Raw genomic sequence first — 17,169 nt, 5'->3', positions numbered from 1 at the left:
GGCTTTACATGCTGTGACAAAACAAACACTAGGAGGAGAGAGGCTAGCTGGAGATGTGGATGGAAAGACACAGAATGTGAATAAGAAATACAGTACATTTCTGAGTAAAACTCATCTGTGTGTCATCTGACCCCTTTCATTATACCCAGCAGATATTTTTAGTCTATTGACATTTGGATTGGTTGTTCTCTGACCAAAAAGAAGGAAGAAAAACCCCTTGATTTTACAGATATGTAGCAGCTGTTGTAAATGCTGCTTCTTAAACCAACATATAGAGCAAATTGAATTAAAAATCAAAGTACTGTTACAAAGCAAGGCTCGATCTTCTGTTTCTTGCACACCAAATATTACTGTTGGGTTCAAGACCAGAGTGTAGGTCACTCTGCCTGGGAAAGCATTAAAAAAAACAAACGAAGAAACCATGTTCATTCTGTAAGTGAAGTAAAGCACTTTGCCTAGTATTTTAACAAACCCTGATGAATTAAAGGATGTTCTGTGATCCTGCTTCTGAATAATGCTGTTCATTTAATCTTTTTATTCTTCACCCTCAAAGCATCAGGGATTGCTACGCTGTGGCTGACACGTCCACCTTCCAGGACCGGCCTTCCCAGGAAGGTACCACCCCAAGAGCTAGAGCAGAGGACAACTTGGTCCCCGATGCCAGGTCAGGTGTGACCAAGGACCAGAGTATTGCTTTTGGACCGTGAGTTCCCTGGGTGTTGCAGCTGGATACCAGACTCTGGACAGTATCACAGCTAAACCGTAACCGTAGATTAGGGTAAGCTTTTCTCCAAGTGGTCCACGTTTTCTCACTAAAGAAGTTACAGCACCTCTCCTCTCGCCCCCCAACCCTGCTTGCAGGGAAGAGGGTTTTTCTTGTGTAATACCATCAGCTGCAGACAGATCAATGATGCAACCTCCTCCTGCCTCTCCCTGCCCCATGATGTTTTCTGCACTGGCTCTAGCTGATTAGGAAGATATGCAGATTGGGAAGGTCACACTGCATGTGAAGGGGAAAGGATGTCCCCTTGTACAACTTCCAGAGTCTACGTGTCTCTAAGTATTCTTAGGAGAGCAAAAAGGGAGTATAGAAAGCTATTTGTAATTCTATTCAGCTGTAGGTTTTGTCTTTTATTTACTATGTATGGAAAACCCCATTCATTTAACAGGGCTTAGGGAATCTGTATTTGTGAATTATTTCCCTCTTCACTTAGGATGCAAATGTAAGGACCCATGAAAATAAATAAATAGAAAGGACTGGGCTGCACTGTGGGGAAAAGCTGTTAAGTTTAGGATAGCCAAGGGTTCCATCATTGCTTCAGGTGTGGATAACACTGGCTTTCACACGCCTATTTCCAAAGTGCAGAGGTACAAACTTCACCTCTCCAGCAGTAAAACAAAAAAAAAAGTGCACTGGCTAGAATCTGAGGTACATTTGCATTGGCTTAGGAGATGGAAAGTCATCTTCCTTGTTTGAAATGGAAATGAAAAGAAACAAAAGTACCTTCAAGTGAAAAATTAAGGTCAGGTGCGAAGGGCAAAATGCCAGCAAGAAGGTTCCCCACAAGAAGCAGTTCTTCCAGGCTTTTGGGTAGGCATTTGTCTGTTTGAACAAACTGCTTTTTTTCTTTCTTTTTTTTCCCTTAAGTGTTTAAGGGTGTTTTGTTTAAACTGTTCAAAACTACCTCCAGTGGTTGAGTACAGGGAAAAAACAACAAAAGAACATGTGTAGTGCTAAGCAAAGGAGTCATCCAACCACCCTGTGTAAAGATTTTTCACTGCACTTTCAAGTATTTTAAGCACTTGTAGGAAAAAACACAGAATACCCTTGATGACTGAACTGAGAAGTCTGTCCACTGAGGATTTTGTTGGAAGCAAAGATCTTCTTGGAGGAAATACTCTTTGGACACTTCCTTTCCTGATCTCATTTTCCCCTGGTAAGATAGGCAGTAAGCCAGGCATTTTCACTAACTCGATATTTAGCAATGGTCTTAAGGCAGGAGTGGGAGTGCAGTCCCGTATTCTGAAGCCTCCACGCTGTGTCTCTGTAAAGAAACAGGAGCCTGACTTTTTGATTCCTCCAGAAGAGCTGTTTTTCCAGTGTTACCATGTGTAGCTCCCACAGGTGCCCACTGGAATATGATGAGTTTCTAAAAGCAGAGACCCAAGCTGCCTTCGAACGGCATCAACAACCAGGCATACGAAGCAGTGACCACCTCTGACCTCTTCCTGGCTGTAAGAGTTTGCTTATCAGGAGCGCTGAGAGAATAACATGCATGTCTCTCAGCAAGGACTGCCGTAAGGAGGCTGCCAGGAGGTGCCTGGAGCCTACAGACAGAGAGGCAGACGCTGTCGCCGGCAGTCTAGCACAGACACAGATAAGAAAGTTCAGACTTGTCATCAAGGAGGAGTGGGAGGTGGTGTAAGGGACTTTCTGAGGGCACCTCGAAGAGCTCCAACGTGGTATGGTACAGGCCAGGTAAGAGTTCAACATAATTGCAGTTACCACTTAAAAGAGAAGAGAGCCTGAAAGTGAGTATGGAGAGAGATGCAACTGTGCAAACCCCCGTCTGTCGTGAGTCAGTTATAAGCAAGCTGCGCCTTGCAGTGGAAAGATGCTCCAGACACCTCTTACACAGGCCCTACTCTAAGTTAATGCAGTTCCAGAGCCAAGAGCACCCCCGATGCTTGTTTTCACGTTCTCAAATGTTAGAACCGTGTTTGCTGCTGCTTTTATCCTAAAAGTCATCCAGACTAAAACTGCAGGTGCTGCATTTCAGTATGAATCATAGCATAAATGTTGCCACAGTCACTGCTTGTCACAAACAGGTCTATTTCAAAATAACCATTGCAACATTCCTCCTTTGTTCGGCTATTTTACAATCCTCCTTCCTCGACTCCTGTCAGCACACTTGCCTCTGTGAGGTGAGAGAGAGGGTCTCATTTCGCCCCCAGTCACCCTTGAAGGCACAACCTATTCAATTCACCTGTAAAAGTAGGTGAGGGGTCTCTCATCAGACCATTCTGTAAGATAAACAAATGTGGTGATTTCACCAGGTTTTTTCGCAACATAACCATGTTATCTATTACATCCGATTTCCTGCACAGCCTGTATGCAATGCATCCTGGTAAAATAAGGGGAGGTGCCTGGTGCAGGGAGACACTCGAATGCACCACTGGACTGGCTTAAGTCTCTGCCTGAGGACACTGCATTGCATAGTCCCCAAACCGCAGAGCACAACATGCCCTGGCCCCCACCTCCTCCCCTCTCTCACCTCCCGTCCACCTGTGCAGGGGCTGCTGTGGAAGTATGGGGGGCATTGCAGCGGTAGCTCTGTGCCTGAACAGGAGGGACATATCTCTCATCAGAGAACGTATAAGCATCCCACTGCCCCTTTGCAACGTTGTGCCTTCAGGCTATCTGTCAGCCAGGGTAAGAATCTGGTAAACAAGAGCAGAAATCAAAAAACAATGTTGTGACCTATTTAATGGGAAAAAGACTATGTCGACCCAAGCTACCGGCAGAACTTGTTTAATTGCTATAGCTGCTAGCCAAATAAGTCATGTGTGGACACAGGTGTTTGAAGTCACCAAGCTAGCAGGGCTCTGCTCAACACACTTAAACGTCTCTGTAAATGCTTCGCTGGATGGGAATGTATCTAGGCACATGCTACTTCTGCAGCCGCAAAAAGAGTCTGGGAGTTGTTTCATCTTTCAAAGGGAAAGCATAATGCCTTTCTTTGTCCAGCACTCTGGGTGCTGCATCCATCCATGTCAGTAGGTGTGAATTTACCGTGTTCTGTTCAGGCTCCATGCTGAAGAAGGCCCTATAGAGGAGACTGTCCTCCACACCATTTGCTGCTTCATGCTGTCCTTTCAGTTACCTTCTCCATGTAAATAGGTAGCTGGACTTTTCTGTCAGGGAAAACAACCTCAGAAGTAGGAAAGTGAGAGTTTGCAGGGATGTTTACAGCACAGGGGATGGCTTATTTAGTCAAAGAGGGGAAAAAAAAACCCCACCAAACCCATCTATTCCAGCCTGAGGAAGCTCAGAGAGAAATCAAGTTCTTCAAGTGACAAAAGAGAACTCTGGAGAGGCTGTAGGAGAAGAAAGCATATAAAGCAAGGCTCAAAGACAAGTGAAAAAAAGGCTGTAACGAGGTATATGTAAAACAGCAGCTCTGATTTTCTGCTCTGACCCTGCCAGTCTCCATGTACCAGTAATGTGAGCAACAGCTAATCTCATCTGTGCGTGGCGTTGCTTCATCAACTCTGCTTAAAGAAAATGCTCAGCACACGATGCTCAGAGCCTTCTCCTCCCCACAAATAACCTCGGAGGGAAGAAAACCAGGAGGGTTTGGAAGAGAATGAGAAGCATCCCTGTAGTGTGAAACACGTTCTGCCCAAACAGCAACACCACCAACATTGATTCACCACACTCAAGCCCTCAGTTTGGATTCTTTGGACACTGGATGTATATGAGATATTGCCGTAACACTTGTACAGGTTGGAACAAAACACTAATGATCCTTACACTCTGCATTGCAGAGAGTAACACCTGCAAAAACTGCTACATTGAGCTCACAGCAGCTTTGGGGCAGGGAGAAAATGTCTTCTCACCTGTGCCACTTGGCCTCCATAGTACACAATTTGCTTGCACAACTCTTAGAAAGTTGCTAATTTCTCAAGTTAGGTGTTTCCACAGAAGAAATGTCAGGTTGCTCTCCATTTAGCCCTCTGAAAAATACCATCTTAAATTACACACTGTTCAGAACACACTTTCTTCAGTAAGACTGCCTGTGTGTGCCCTATAATTATTTTTTATTTTACAGTCTTCATGAAATTTAGTGCTACAGTGCTGAAAAAAAATTGAAGCACTGCATTACAAGTGGACAAAAGACTTAGCGCTATCAGCTATTCCCTGAGCAAAAAGAATTAATTCTCCCATCCCACTGAAGCAGACAGCTTAGGTGTTTAGGGCTTGACCCTGCAAACATTTAAATGTGTGTGTGTAGTTTATTCATATGAGTGAATTAACAGAATTATATGAAATCATCTTTGTGGATAATATTACAGGGCATGGTTTTTCACTGTCTTCAGAACTGGGATGGCTGGATGTTCCTGCCAAGGGTTTTAGAAGTGGCATCTATAGAAACGGGTAAGTGCTCTATTTTTAAAATTCATATAAAATAATGGATTCCTCATGCGATATGTTGAACTTTAGTGCTGATCCTTTCCATCTAACTGCTTTTCCAAGATGTTCGGTTACAAAAATTATTGATGTTTATCTTTATTGTTGGTTTCTGCTACTGAGGAGAAGTACCTTGTCACATCATACTTGGCAGTCGCAGGGTGATCAATCTTCGTAGTGATTTCACTTACCCCAGAAGACTTCACATAATCAAAAACAGTCAGACAGAAAAGCAAAACTCATCCTGCCTTTGCCTCCTCCTTTGTCTGCATCCTGCCCGCTTGCAGTGCAAAGGTTTGATCTTCCTAGTCAAGGACACTGCACTGCCCTTTTGCTTCAACACACTTCAGTTTCTTTACAAAAGAAGTGCAGGTAGGAATGTGTTCCCTCTTGCTCTTCATAGCTATGGTTCATCATTTCAAGAATCTGTCTGTCTTCAGTAGTGACACAGAGGTAGCTACAGCATATTCTGCAAGTAAATGAGAGAACCAGCTGTGGAAACAGCTGGGCAACATGGATGTCAGAAAAAAGTGGTGGGAGGGCAGAACCGATGAATTCTCATTACCGTTGGATCTCTCTTTTGTCTCCTGTTCCTCCTTTCCTCTCTGTATCTCTTCCCATCCCCACTGAGCAAGAGAGAGCTGTGCCACAGATAGTCTGGAGCTGTACATGCTCAGACGGGGGAGCACCGTCAGCTGCCAAGCACCATGTTGTGGCAGGTGCGGTCTGCCTGGCTTTCCCCCAGGGGAGGCTCTGGGTTGGTTTTCTTCTCTTCTACCAAACTGCTGCCTTCCAGGCAAGTTGGAGGCTTCTTCTCCTTTTCACACCTGACTTGCGATGGCCAATGGGCTCAAAAGATACAGGAGGAGGGAAACAGACACACGGATGATGTGATGCCCCAGGTCTCATATTCTTCGGGGGGAAAAAAAAAGCAGAAGGTACTGATGGTCTGACTAAGCGAGCAGGAGTCGGGCAAGCATGAATCGCACCGTTTATTCTGCATTGCCTACCTAGTGAAACTCTTACTGCTGCTCTTTGAGCTCAGCCTACATAAGGATGCGGGATAAGGCGCTGTGCGCTCCGCTATGATTCACTCGAAACCGAGTATTTTCTTGTCTTTCCAAAACAGGAAACCAGAAAAAAATAGGTGTGCTGAATTTCTGCTTGCACTCCCTGTTTATAAGAAGCCCCTGCTTCGTGGCACACTCAGCAACTTAGTGAGAAAAACACTGGGGTTAGTAACTTCAAAAAGCTGTTTGAGAAATGTGAGGTAACCCTGGCTGTTCCCAGAACCAGTGGGAGGGGGGAACAAAATGGAAACATGGGGGAAAACAACAGGCAACAGGCATGTGAATTAGACAGGTACACAATTGCAAGTACATAACCAAAGGTGAGGAGAAGGTTGCCCAGGCACTTGAGGACAAAACTGTGCTTTTATGATATATCTCACGTACTTAGCATTCATAAAGAGCCACCCACAGCCCCACTATCTGCAGTCTTATCAGAAAAAAAAGCACTGCACAGAGCAGCTGGGTTTCTATGAATATACCTTTGCTGCAGTGAGAACAAGTAACCAGCATCCTCCTCAATGCCTCTGCTTGAGGAGAACAGCAGAAGCTCAGCCAAGACCTCACTGGCCCATGATACTGCCATTCCGCCATCTTCTTCTCCAGGTCTGTAGCGAATCCAGCGTGCAGAATTACATCTGAGATGATCAGTTACAAATCTATTTGATGATGAATTCTTGTAGTCTTCCCAGAATTTTGCATGAAATAAATGGTTCTGGGCCTTTTTCAAAGAATGTACTAACATTTTATCTAAAAAAAAAAAAAAAAGAAAAAAGAAACATCAGCTTGAGAATTGGCTTTCATCTTCTGCCCCTAAAGTTTAGGCAACCCGCAGCAACACGTATGCTGATTTGTCAGCCTGAGGAATTTATCTTTGCAGCCAGTCTTCAGCTAGGAAAATATGTAGGAAAGCATCCTCACAGCTGTGTGGAGATTTTATAGAGACACCAGTACCAGTCTCAAATTATTTTCAGGATTGATCCCCGCCTCCCTCACAGGACTTAATTAACACAGCATTGTTAGTTAATGTTCATGGAAGAGGAAGGCATCCAATCAATGTTTATTGATGTATGTTTATTATGTAATGCTTTAGCATTACATTTAGTAGTGCTGTCATTACAGTGAGGTATTTTATTATCTCCTTTTTATTTTGTTCTGATTATCTTCAATCAAGATTTAGCCCAAAACATACAATGTGCATTTAGCACAGTATCTAGGGTGGTTGGTGCCTTCTGCTTCTCCCAAAGGATAGCGATAAGGTAAGGCTGACACTTAACAAAACCAAACTTTACAGAGTGAATTATCTTGCTGATGAAGGTTGGGGGCAGGAGGGAGGGAAAGCTTATTCTTGCTCTTTTTTGTTTTGAAGAAGTTGAGGCATAAAAGAGCACTGTAAAGGACTATGAACTGACCTGATGGTTGGAAGAGAAACAGCCAGGGAAAATGTTAAGAAATCCCACATGTTCTCCTTAAGCCAACTATCAGTTGCTTCTGGCAACTCTATCTTTTGTTTGTCTTCATTTTCACTCGTCGCGAGGAGCCGTTCAGCACACAACCTTTGTCACATGAGGAAAGGTGAAGAGAAAGACCACCGGCAGCAGGGGGGCCCACAGCCGAGGAAGTGGACTTCGACCTCGCCGAGGTTACCGCGGGAGGAGCAAACAACCTCGGCGGCGCTGGGTTTGTACGGGATCATCTGCAAGGCACAAAATTGTCCCTGAGTCCGGGTGAAAAGGGCATGTTACGGCCAGAGATAAAACATGCAGACATATCCGTGCTAGCCATTCCGGTATCATTTAAAAGCATGTGTATATTGATTCCTGTTTAAAAGCAAACATGGAAAGCCAGCCGGCTATCTGAGCCTGAATTATCTAAACTATTTTTAAAAGAAAATCTGTACCTACCAGCCTTTATTTGATAGCTCTTGAGAAGTTGATTTAATGTTTTCAGCCCTTTCAGACAAACCAGGCAACTGAAGACATGAATACTAGGCAATGGGCAATGTTCTATACATAGCTTTTAAATGTAGCCAAATACAAAAAGAAGTATGGGCTAGTCACAGCTGGACTTTGCCATTTCTGCTTGGCTTGCCGTTTGGTGCGCAGTAAAGGAGAAGAGGGGAAAAAAGCTTTCTATGTGGAATTAGAAATCTTTCTAGCCAGCTCAACCAAGTGTAATCCGGTATTTGACTAGAGAATTCTCTAGTTTTAGTTTCAACTACTGCTTCAAGGGAAGAAATTTTTAATACTATTATGAAGGAGCATTTTAATTTAAATGATCGTAGTATACTAAATGCAGAACATCACTAAAACATGTTTTTCCATTAATAGTTTACCCTTCTTTCCAGTCATTTTCATGTATATTCCGTGAATGGTTTAAGACAGTACAAATTAAGCCCATTGAACAATACATGAAACAATGTGTGTGATGTTTTATGAGAGTTATGGATATATTATTTCATGAAACAATTATTGCTAATGCAAAAAAAACAAAAAAAACACAAAAAAACAAAATCGACTCCAAAAATGCTCTTCCTGCTAGGAGAAAAGAATAATTAGAAAAATATTTTAACATTTACATTAATATTTGCCACTGTACCTATAGTCAAAATAGTCACAAAACAAGGTTTTATAGGTAAACTCTAGACTGCTAGTGTGTTGAATCTTTTGTATGTTTCCTTCTTTCTTTCTCCCTTCCTTCCTTTCTGTCTGTCTCCATCAAAGTATTTGGGGATTAACATTCTGCAGCCAGACAGTGCACGTGCTTAGTTCTAGATCCGAGTGTCAGAACTGAGGGCCTGTGTAAATTTGCATTGAAACCTGTCAGCAGAGATGATAGCTGGAGCAGCCTGCGTCCAGCCAGGCAGACAAATTGTCACGGCGCAGAGGAGGGACACATCAGCCAGTGGCTCCTGTGGCCCCCCGCAGCGTGGCTGCCCCCACCTTTGCCAACTAAAGAAAAACGCAAGGAGCCCAAACTGTTCTCCCTTAAACACAGCCTGTGTTTTGAACAGTCATTTGTTTAGTCAAACACAAAATCCTTAGGGAAAAAGTTAACTGGGGGAGAGGAAACAGCCAGCGCTGTGTTTGGGCTGCAGCCTGTGCTCAGCTGTCTGCCCTTCATGCTACTGGGAGGCGTTTGGGACCGCTGTCGGGGGGGCAGGGGAGCAGAAGGCAACCCAGGCACGCGGCATCAGGATGGCGCCTGGGCAAAGGGGTTTCATCACTGCCTCTCCAGCCATGGGCAAAGGTAAAATTTTTGTATTAAATCATGGGTATTGTAGGTAATGAGTTGATTGCAAGCCAGAGTGTAAAACAGCTTACTGGGCTGATACCTGAGTCTCTGACTTGCAGCAATGCTGCTCGGGGAAGGAGGAATCTGCGAGTAAAGGATGTTGACATGTGAATGGTGAGGCTTGGACTTCAGCAGGCCCAAATTTTAGGCAGCTGGGCCACAGTCCAGCACAGCTGTATGCTACCATGGGCACCACAGCAATCACCCCGTGCCAGCCCACTTCTCTAGCACTGCATGACCACACACCAAGAGATCGCCTGCTGTAAGAGCAGAGGAAGACTTTGGTCATGGGGATGAGAAGTGATTGCATGAATGTTGTGTCAGTCACACACTGTGCTCTTCTGCAAGCCTAAGGGTAAGGTCTAGTGAAATCCCTGTGGATGTTCCCATATGGAGCAATAGGAAATGGCAAAAGGTAATAGCTGCTCATGAGACAAGTCAGAGAAGCAGTGTTCAACTCTGAATTCTGCAGCTGCTGCACTATGTATGGCCTTGTCATGGAGTGATCAAGACACCGCTGCAACGTGAAACAGTTTCCTAAAATATCTTGTTTCATGCTGGCCACAAACGAAACCAGCTCCATCCTGCATCCAGATGAAAGTCCCCTTGTGCACGCTCCCTTTCCGTACCCCATGAAGAACTGGCGCAGAAGTCCTTTTCCTTCTGCTGTGCTGTCCTGAAGCTTCGGGGTGTACGTTTAGGATGTTGTATGGGTTGAGGGTGATCAAAGAGGAAGAGATCAAAAGAAACGCTGCTTTACTGATAGTGAGAACATTCCAATCAAGCAGGTCCTTGGTGGCCAGAAAGGTCCCATGAAAGACCTGGTGTAGTGTGTGTCTGCCACGGTGATTAAACAGTGATTAAAATATTTGAAATGATTATGTAAATCTGGCAGCAGTTACCAGCATCCTGGTGTTCAATGGGCTGAGTATGCTTCAACTGGCGCTCAGAGACAGGCAAGGCAATGTGTATTGCACTCATTTGTATCACATCTGTTTGCATTCCCAAAATGAGCTAACCCTTGCATTTATCTTGATTAGCAGAAGAGGGGAAAAAGATGCGTTATGATTTACCACGGCTAACCTCTGTATTGAAGAGCCTAGAGTGATCTATCCACGGGTCATTCATTTAATTTCAGTGGCCACAACACCGTGGTACTACTTCTTTTTGCCTCAGTCTTCCTGTTTGTAAAGCGGGAGTAGCAGCAGTTGTGAGTCACCGCTGCTCTTACCCAAAACGCACATGCACTAGTCTCTTTTTCCTCTTACCTGATTTTCAGGAAAATAAACTTTAAACCAGTATTTGATTGTTTCAATTGCCTCTCTCCTCTTCTGCAAGCAGCTTTTGTTTAACCTTCCCTCACATGATCTGTTAATGAAGCCTAGCCTGTAACTTCTAAGTTTAAAAATAATTCCTCACATCACTCACAGTCTCTAACCTTATCATGGGAAATGCTTTCCAGCATGTCAGCTTGCCCTTTAGACACCACTGTTCCAAGAACAACAGGAGCCAGACAAACACATTTTTCTTTCATGCTCTGCAACTGTTTACAACAGCTTGCAGAAGCATAAACATTGCACTCGGGCACTTAAAGATTTATACTTCTCTTCTAGCTTTATTACAGCTTCCGTTTCAAAACAGAAATGTTGGATCATTTTCTGTTTAAATCAAAATGTGATATATTAAATACTCCCCAAAGCCGTCTCTGAATTCTGTTAAAATGCCTTCACTGTGATCTCTAGAGTAGAGATGGGCAGTAAAAAATTGGGCTTAGTCAGAGCAACTTTACAATACAGACAGGATTTGCGACTTCCAACTTGTTACAATAAAATTTTACATGAAGAGAGTCACGGAATAGTAACTACTTTTGTGTGAAAATTGAAAAAAATATCCTTTTTACTATGAGGGAAAAAAACACCAATGCCCTTTACATTTTAGAGAAACATCAATACAATGTGGAAATTACTCTGTGTTTGTGAACTTCTGCATCAGCAATTTAATACAATACTTCCCCACATCCTCCCACTATTTCCCCAGGTTAGCTTTTAGAGTCACAAATCTCCCAAAACTCAGAAATGACTACCTGCCAGAAGTCAGGAGGAGACACTGAGTAAAGAATGAGAAATCAATCAAATTGGGGTTTGAAATTTTAAGTACGTGTGTTACACTATGGTTAAAGCTTCAAAGCTGACTTCAAGTATGACTCAGTATTTAGGCTCTCTCAAAAAATACAAGTTAAGGTAAAAGAAAAAAGAAACTAAACCAACTCATTTTTCCGACGCATACAAAAATAACTTCATCAGAAAACCTCGCAGGAAAACAATATTGCCTTTGGGAAACCCTAACCCTGAAGTAGTGGCGATACTAGGACCCCAACCTGGTCTTTCTTTCAAGGCAAGCAATTCCTTGCATCATCCCCAACTCCTGTGACCAGGTAGGACATTGAGATGCAAACGAAGGCGCCTTTGCCTTGTGGGCCAGCAGAGAAGCTGGAATGCAGTTTCTTATCTGGCTCTTGGGTGAGGAAATGATGGTTCTGGGAGATCACAAGACTGCTGAAAACAAAGAGTTGTTTCAGAAGGGTTGTGTCACTGCTCCCCAGCCATCTCCCAGGTCTTCAGAAAACTCACAGAACCCTATCTATGTTCCCTTGAAGCACAGGCTGCTTCTTTTTCTAACCTAATAATGCTGCAACTAACTTCATTATGGGCGCTCCCGCTGAAGCACAGTTTGAATCTGATTTTTTTACTAGGGAGAATCCAAAACAAAGATTCTTAAGTGGGCTTTTATGAACGGTGTTAATGCCAGAGGGACATTATAAACTCCAGAGCCACCTTAGGTCTTTGGTGAGGAATGCCTAGGTTGGGGAGGAAGGCTGGTTACTTCTCATGGAGCTGCGAGGAAGAAGAGAAACTGCTCATGCTTTTTTGGTAGCCTTTCTACCAGCCATGTTCAAATCAAGTTAGGTAAAAAATATCTGCAGTTCCTAGAACTTTTCTGAAACTGGCACGAAAAATAAGTATCAAAGCAAGTAGCATTTCCTAAGATGGCATAGGGATATCCGTTTCATAATTGTCTTCTCACATTTTCCTAGCTTTCTGAAACAGTCGCTCTGGTGTTGGAAATTTACTGTGCCTTTTTTTCTGTATGAAGACTCTTTACTGTAAAATAGAAGAAAAACATGATTATTTTTCTGAAAAGAAAGTTGACCTGTTTTTTTAAAGTTTCATTTTCCTATGCACAAATATGACTCTGGCATTTCTTACACATAAACCAGACTCTGGCGTGTAAAATCAGGACAGTGCTCTCTGAAATATACCTGTGCTTTTCTAAACTGGATCAATGTTTGGCTGAACAGACATACATATGTGACTGGAATTTTGTTTTTTTTGTAGCATCTAATAAAAGTTGGTCAATGAAAGCTTGCTGTGAAATACAGTGATTTGCATTAGAGGGTAGATAACACTTTAAGATACACCTTGACTAAGACTATGCTGCTGTAGAAGTCCATTCTTAGGTTATGGTGTAGTAAAGTAAAATGACAGAAAACAGATTTAAGCCAGAGAACTTTAACATAGTATAAAGAAATATGTTCACAGTCATAGCCTTTTAAGTAAGCCAGCTCAGCTTTTTGTATTCCAGGAATAAAGATCCTGAATTTAGTCTTCCCAGTAATGCACAAATCAATGTTTGCCTAAATAAAATGTCCTTTCTTTGCTGTTTGGAGAAATGTCACCCAAACAAACGACTTGTTTTTACTTCAGGAAGGATCAAAGCACAGGAGTTACCTTGAGACAGCTCGTCTGTGGGAGCTGCTTGTGCCACACTCTTGTCACAGCTAAGTGTGACATAGCTTATTCTGTTTACATTGCACAGATGCTTTTGATACGTTGCCAGCCTGCTGTAGCTTTGCAAGCCAACTACCGTTACAAAGGAGCTTTGCTTTTCTTACTTCTGGGTCTTTTTCTGGCAGATACAGGTTGGCCCTTTCCTCTGTGCATTTGGACCAGGAGAACAAAGAAGAAAAAGGACTTAAAAGTACAAAACAAGTTTCAGAAATCCTGGATTCAAATAAGCAGAGTGGTTCCAGACGGGAAGGATTGTGCTGCACGCCTGGGATATGCAGTGGCGGCCGAGTTTCATGCTGATGAGATGCTTCCCTGGAGATCAATGCTGAGTTCACCCCTCCAACTGCAGAGGCAACACACCGCTATGCAAGTTCTTGGGACTATTGAGAAATGGCCTCTGTCGTCTGGTAACTCGTAGGGCCAGATAGCTACAGGGCGGCTGGCAATCTTTTGGCTGTCACAATGGAAACATGACCAGTTATTAAAAGTTCCTGCACCTTAGAAGAGTGGTACGCCTTTGGCAAAATAGTTGGAGTTTTGCATATATACAGTTCCTCAAAAGCTGTTTTTGTCAAAGCAATTTGGAAAGTTACCCTCCAAAAAGGAGAGATTTATATTCATGGGCAAGGGTCTTCTTCCTTCTAAGTTTTGATCTTTAGGTTACTGCAGAAAGGACTGTGACTACTGTGATTAGCCTGGCTATCTAGGTCTCCTCTGGACTGGATGGCATGGCTTCAGCTGAGCTTTTAAGCTGAGGAACTGAAGGAGCTCTTGATTTCTCCCCTTCTCTCTGCTAATCTGGAAGGAGTGCTTTGCACACAAGACCCCCACGCGGTTGCTAGTCCCCACAGAGATGTTTCCAATAGAGCAAAGACTGTTGTGGCTGGTGCGACTGCAGCAGGGGGTCACAGGGTTGCACAGTCTGATGGAAAACAATTTTTAGCAGTATCTGCCCAGTTATTACCTCTAACTGCTGCCGCTGACCCTCTGTTCACTTCAGCAGACCACCACCATGTTGGGCTTGCCGTTTAGCATGTGAACACATGACGGTGCAGAGACAGGAGCAGTAGGAACACTGGTGGGACAGAGGGATGTCTAGTAGCTGTGCAGTGTGGCATTTTTACCTTGACTGAAGTCGTGAACAGTCTTTGCAGCATGGCTGGCAGTCTTCACATGGATGACGATATAATACAACTCTCGGAGAGGAAATGTTTGTCCAGGAGTTGGAGGCAGTCCTAGGCCAGCTTTCTATCACAGGTTTCTAAATGGCACTCTTATGATGACCAGGTTCTGACCATAACCGATTTCCCTTGCAGATGCTTTATGTTTGTGCACCTGGGCTCCCAGGCTTCCTTCCCAAAACACTTGGGGAGCTGATACGGCCACACAACAGTTATGACTCAGTCCAAGCCTAAAGTCAATGTGCTGAAGGTAAAAGTATTCCTGTCTCCTTCAAGAATTTCAACAAATTCTCAGTTAACGCTTCCCTATGTACGGTAGTTAAATAAACTTGTAGGGTGAACTTATTGTTGTAGTAAAAATGGTATCTGGCATTTGTGTGTGCATACGTGCACTGAGAGTATTGATGAGGAAAGGTAGCACAGTGGTGTCACATGCTAGCTGACTACATGGTAACTTCACCAAAGAGACAGGACCTCATACTATCTGGAAAAGCATCGGTTTGTCTTGGTGCATCTCAGGGCACATTATAGAGCAGGAGACATGTGATTTATGGTGCAAGACCTTCTGTAATTTTGACCTTACCTCCTGTCATGCCAGCTAAATATCTTGCCCTCGTCCTCGTCCATAGTTCATTGAGAACTTAACTGTAGCCTTTCAGTGCTCAGCTGATATCAGACACAACTGCAGAAACAAAGCTAACATAAATAGGACTCAGAAGTCCCATTGCACAGAAAATATCAGCAAAAAGCTGCTAAGTAAAAACTTTTCAAATCCCGCCCAACTGAAAAAAAAACCAAAAACCTAACTATGAGTTAGTCAAACTATATGAAGTTCATCTCATGAGGTATTTACATGTGAATTGGTTAGGTAGTGAAAAGTTTCATGCTGGAAAGATACCAACACATAGTCCTAGTGCATGCATTTTCATTTTCCTTTACAAATAAGGAAATGGGTAATTTTCCTTAGAAAAGGCTGGTCTTGAACTGTTGTTTGACAACTGGAAATACAACTGATTGAACAGAAGGCACAAGGATACCTAGCTTAATTTTTCAAGCCTACACACACTATTAATTATTCTAATTTGTGCAAGTGTGCAACGTTGATTGTTGCCATGTATGTCACACTCTTTTTCTTGCTTTCAGAAGATGTTTCCGTGATGTCTGCACGGTAAGTCAGCCAGTAGCCATATAACAACTTAAGGCAAAACAAGAACTTTCAGAAATTCCAGCCACAAAGGCCACTAGAAATTTGATAACGCAGCTTTGCAAAGCAAGTAACTATTAAAATGATGAGCAAGTAATTTCTAAAAATTGTAATGCATCCAGTGTGCATTTGCTGCAGTCCTATTTTGAAGAAGCCCTTTCCACGTTTTACATTCCTGTGCAAAGTGATGTGGCTGCACATGTATAAACCATCCTGATAGATCAGTCCTGAGTGTTCATATGCAAGCTTTCACTTAAGTAAGTAGTTCAGTTTTAAAATATCTTATTTTCTCAAAGGTTTTACAAGGCTTGCTTATGATTACTGACTAATTGAGGAGCACCATTCCTGGGTGTATTTACGCATTTTTTGTGGAATCAGTACACTAGTTCAGTGGTGAGAGACTTGCATGGATACTTTGAGAAGACAAGCCCTCCATCTTCTCTTTATGTATTTGGCTCTGTGGGTCTTCCTTGGGCCAAAGACTGCTCCAGGGATAATCTGGGCAAGAAAACATGTATTGCTTGTTTTAATGACACACTGTGTGTCTTAAGACATCAAAAAAGGGAGAAGCACGTTATCATATGATTTCTTCCTTTTTGCTGTTGTGCAACAGCCTACAAACCCTGTTTTTTACTCTAAATACGTGCTTTGAAGCTTTCAAGCTAAAGCCATCAGCAACACTGGCTTTACAAGAGTTTAAGGGAGAAGCTCGCATAGCTCTTGCAGTTATTCTACCACTAGAGACAAGCTCCCTGTTACAAATCAAAGTCTGTCTACTCCTGGGGAGATGCGGACCAAGTCCACGTGTAAATCTTTTAATATCCCTGTCGGTGTCACAGTGTTTTCCAGTAGATATTACTGGATGCTACACGTAAAAACACTAGCCACACTGCTGGTAAAATACCTGACTCTTACCAGGCTTGGGTCCCGAGGCAGGAAAAGGTAGTTTTCAGCTATTAAACCACAGGGGAGTAAGAAGGACCTTCCTGGACATTGTTCCCGTACGGGTGTAACCGCCGTGCCCCTGCCCGGCGGGAGATGCTCCTCCCTGCGAGGAGCCCGGTGCCAGCAGCAGGGAAGCCGCCCTACCTGCCCCGTTTCACACCACCTGCAGCGCGGTCGCAATGGCAGCAGCCCCCCGGGGCAGGGGCTGGCTGCGGCGTGGCCCGCCGCCCCTCCGAGGGGGCCCGGGGTGCCGGGGCACGGCCGCCCGCCCGCCCGGCCTCCGGCAGGCCGCGGGGGGTCCGGGGCTGGAGGCCACCGGCGCAGCACCGCCTCGCCGGCCGCCACCGAGCAAGAGCCACCGGCGGGAACGGGGGTACGGGGTCTGGTCGGCAGCTGCAAACACCTCGCCATTCCTGCCTTTTTTCTCCAGATTTTGTTT

At 43.9% G+C, this 17,169-nt stretch overlaps 1 long non-coding RNA gene across 1 annotated transcript; it reads right to left on the bottom strand.

The window, feature by feature from the left end:
- Window positions 1–4,961: 4,961 nt before the first annotated feature.
- LOC148050555 (uncharacterized) lies at window positions 4,962–7,809 on the bottom strand. The gene is made up of 3 exons (XR_015701066.1): window positions 7,671–7,809; window positions 6,741–7,008; window positions 4,962–5,695 (listed from the first exon to the last, which is right to left on the bottom strand). It is a non-coding gene; the product is annotated as an uncharacterized LOC148050555 (long non-coding RNA).
- Window positions 7,810–17,169: the final 9,360 nt, after the last annotated feature.

The sequence above is a fragment of the Nipponia nippon genome, unplaced genomic scaffold (assembly GCF_047370975.1).
Source record: "Nipponia nippon isolate SJK-2023a ecotype South Korea unplaced genomic scaffold, ASM4737097v1 scaffold_8, whole genome shotgun sequence".
In the NCBI taxonomy this organism is placed as follows: Eukaryota; Metazoa; Chordata; class Aves; order Pelecaniformes; family Threskiornithidae; genus Nipponia; species Nipponia nippon.
This window is presented reverse-complemented; position numbering and strand designations above follow the sequence as displayed.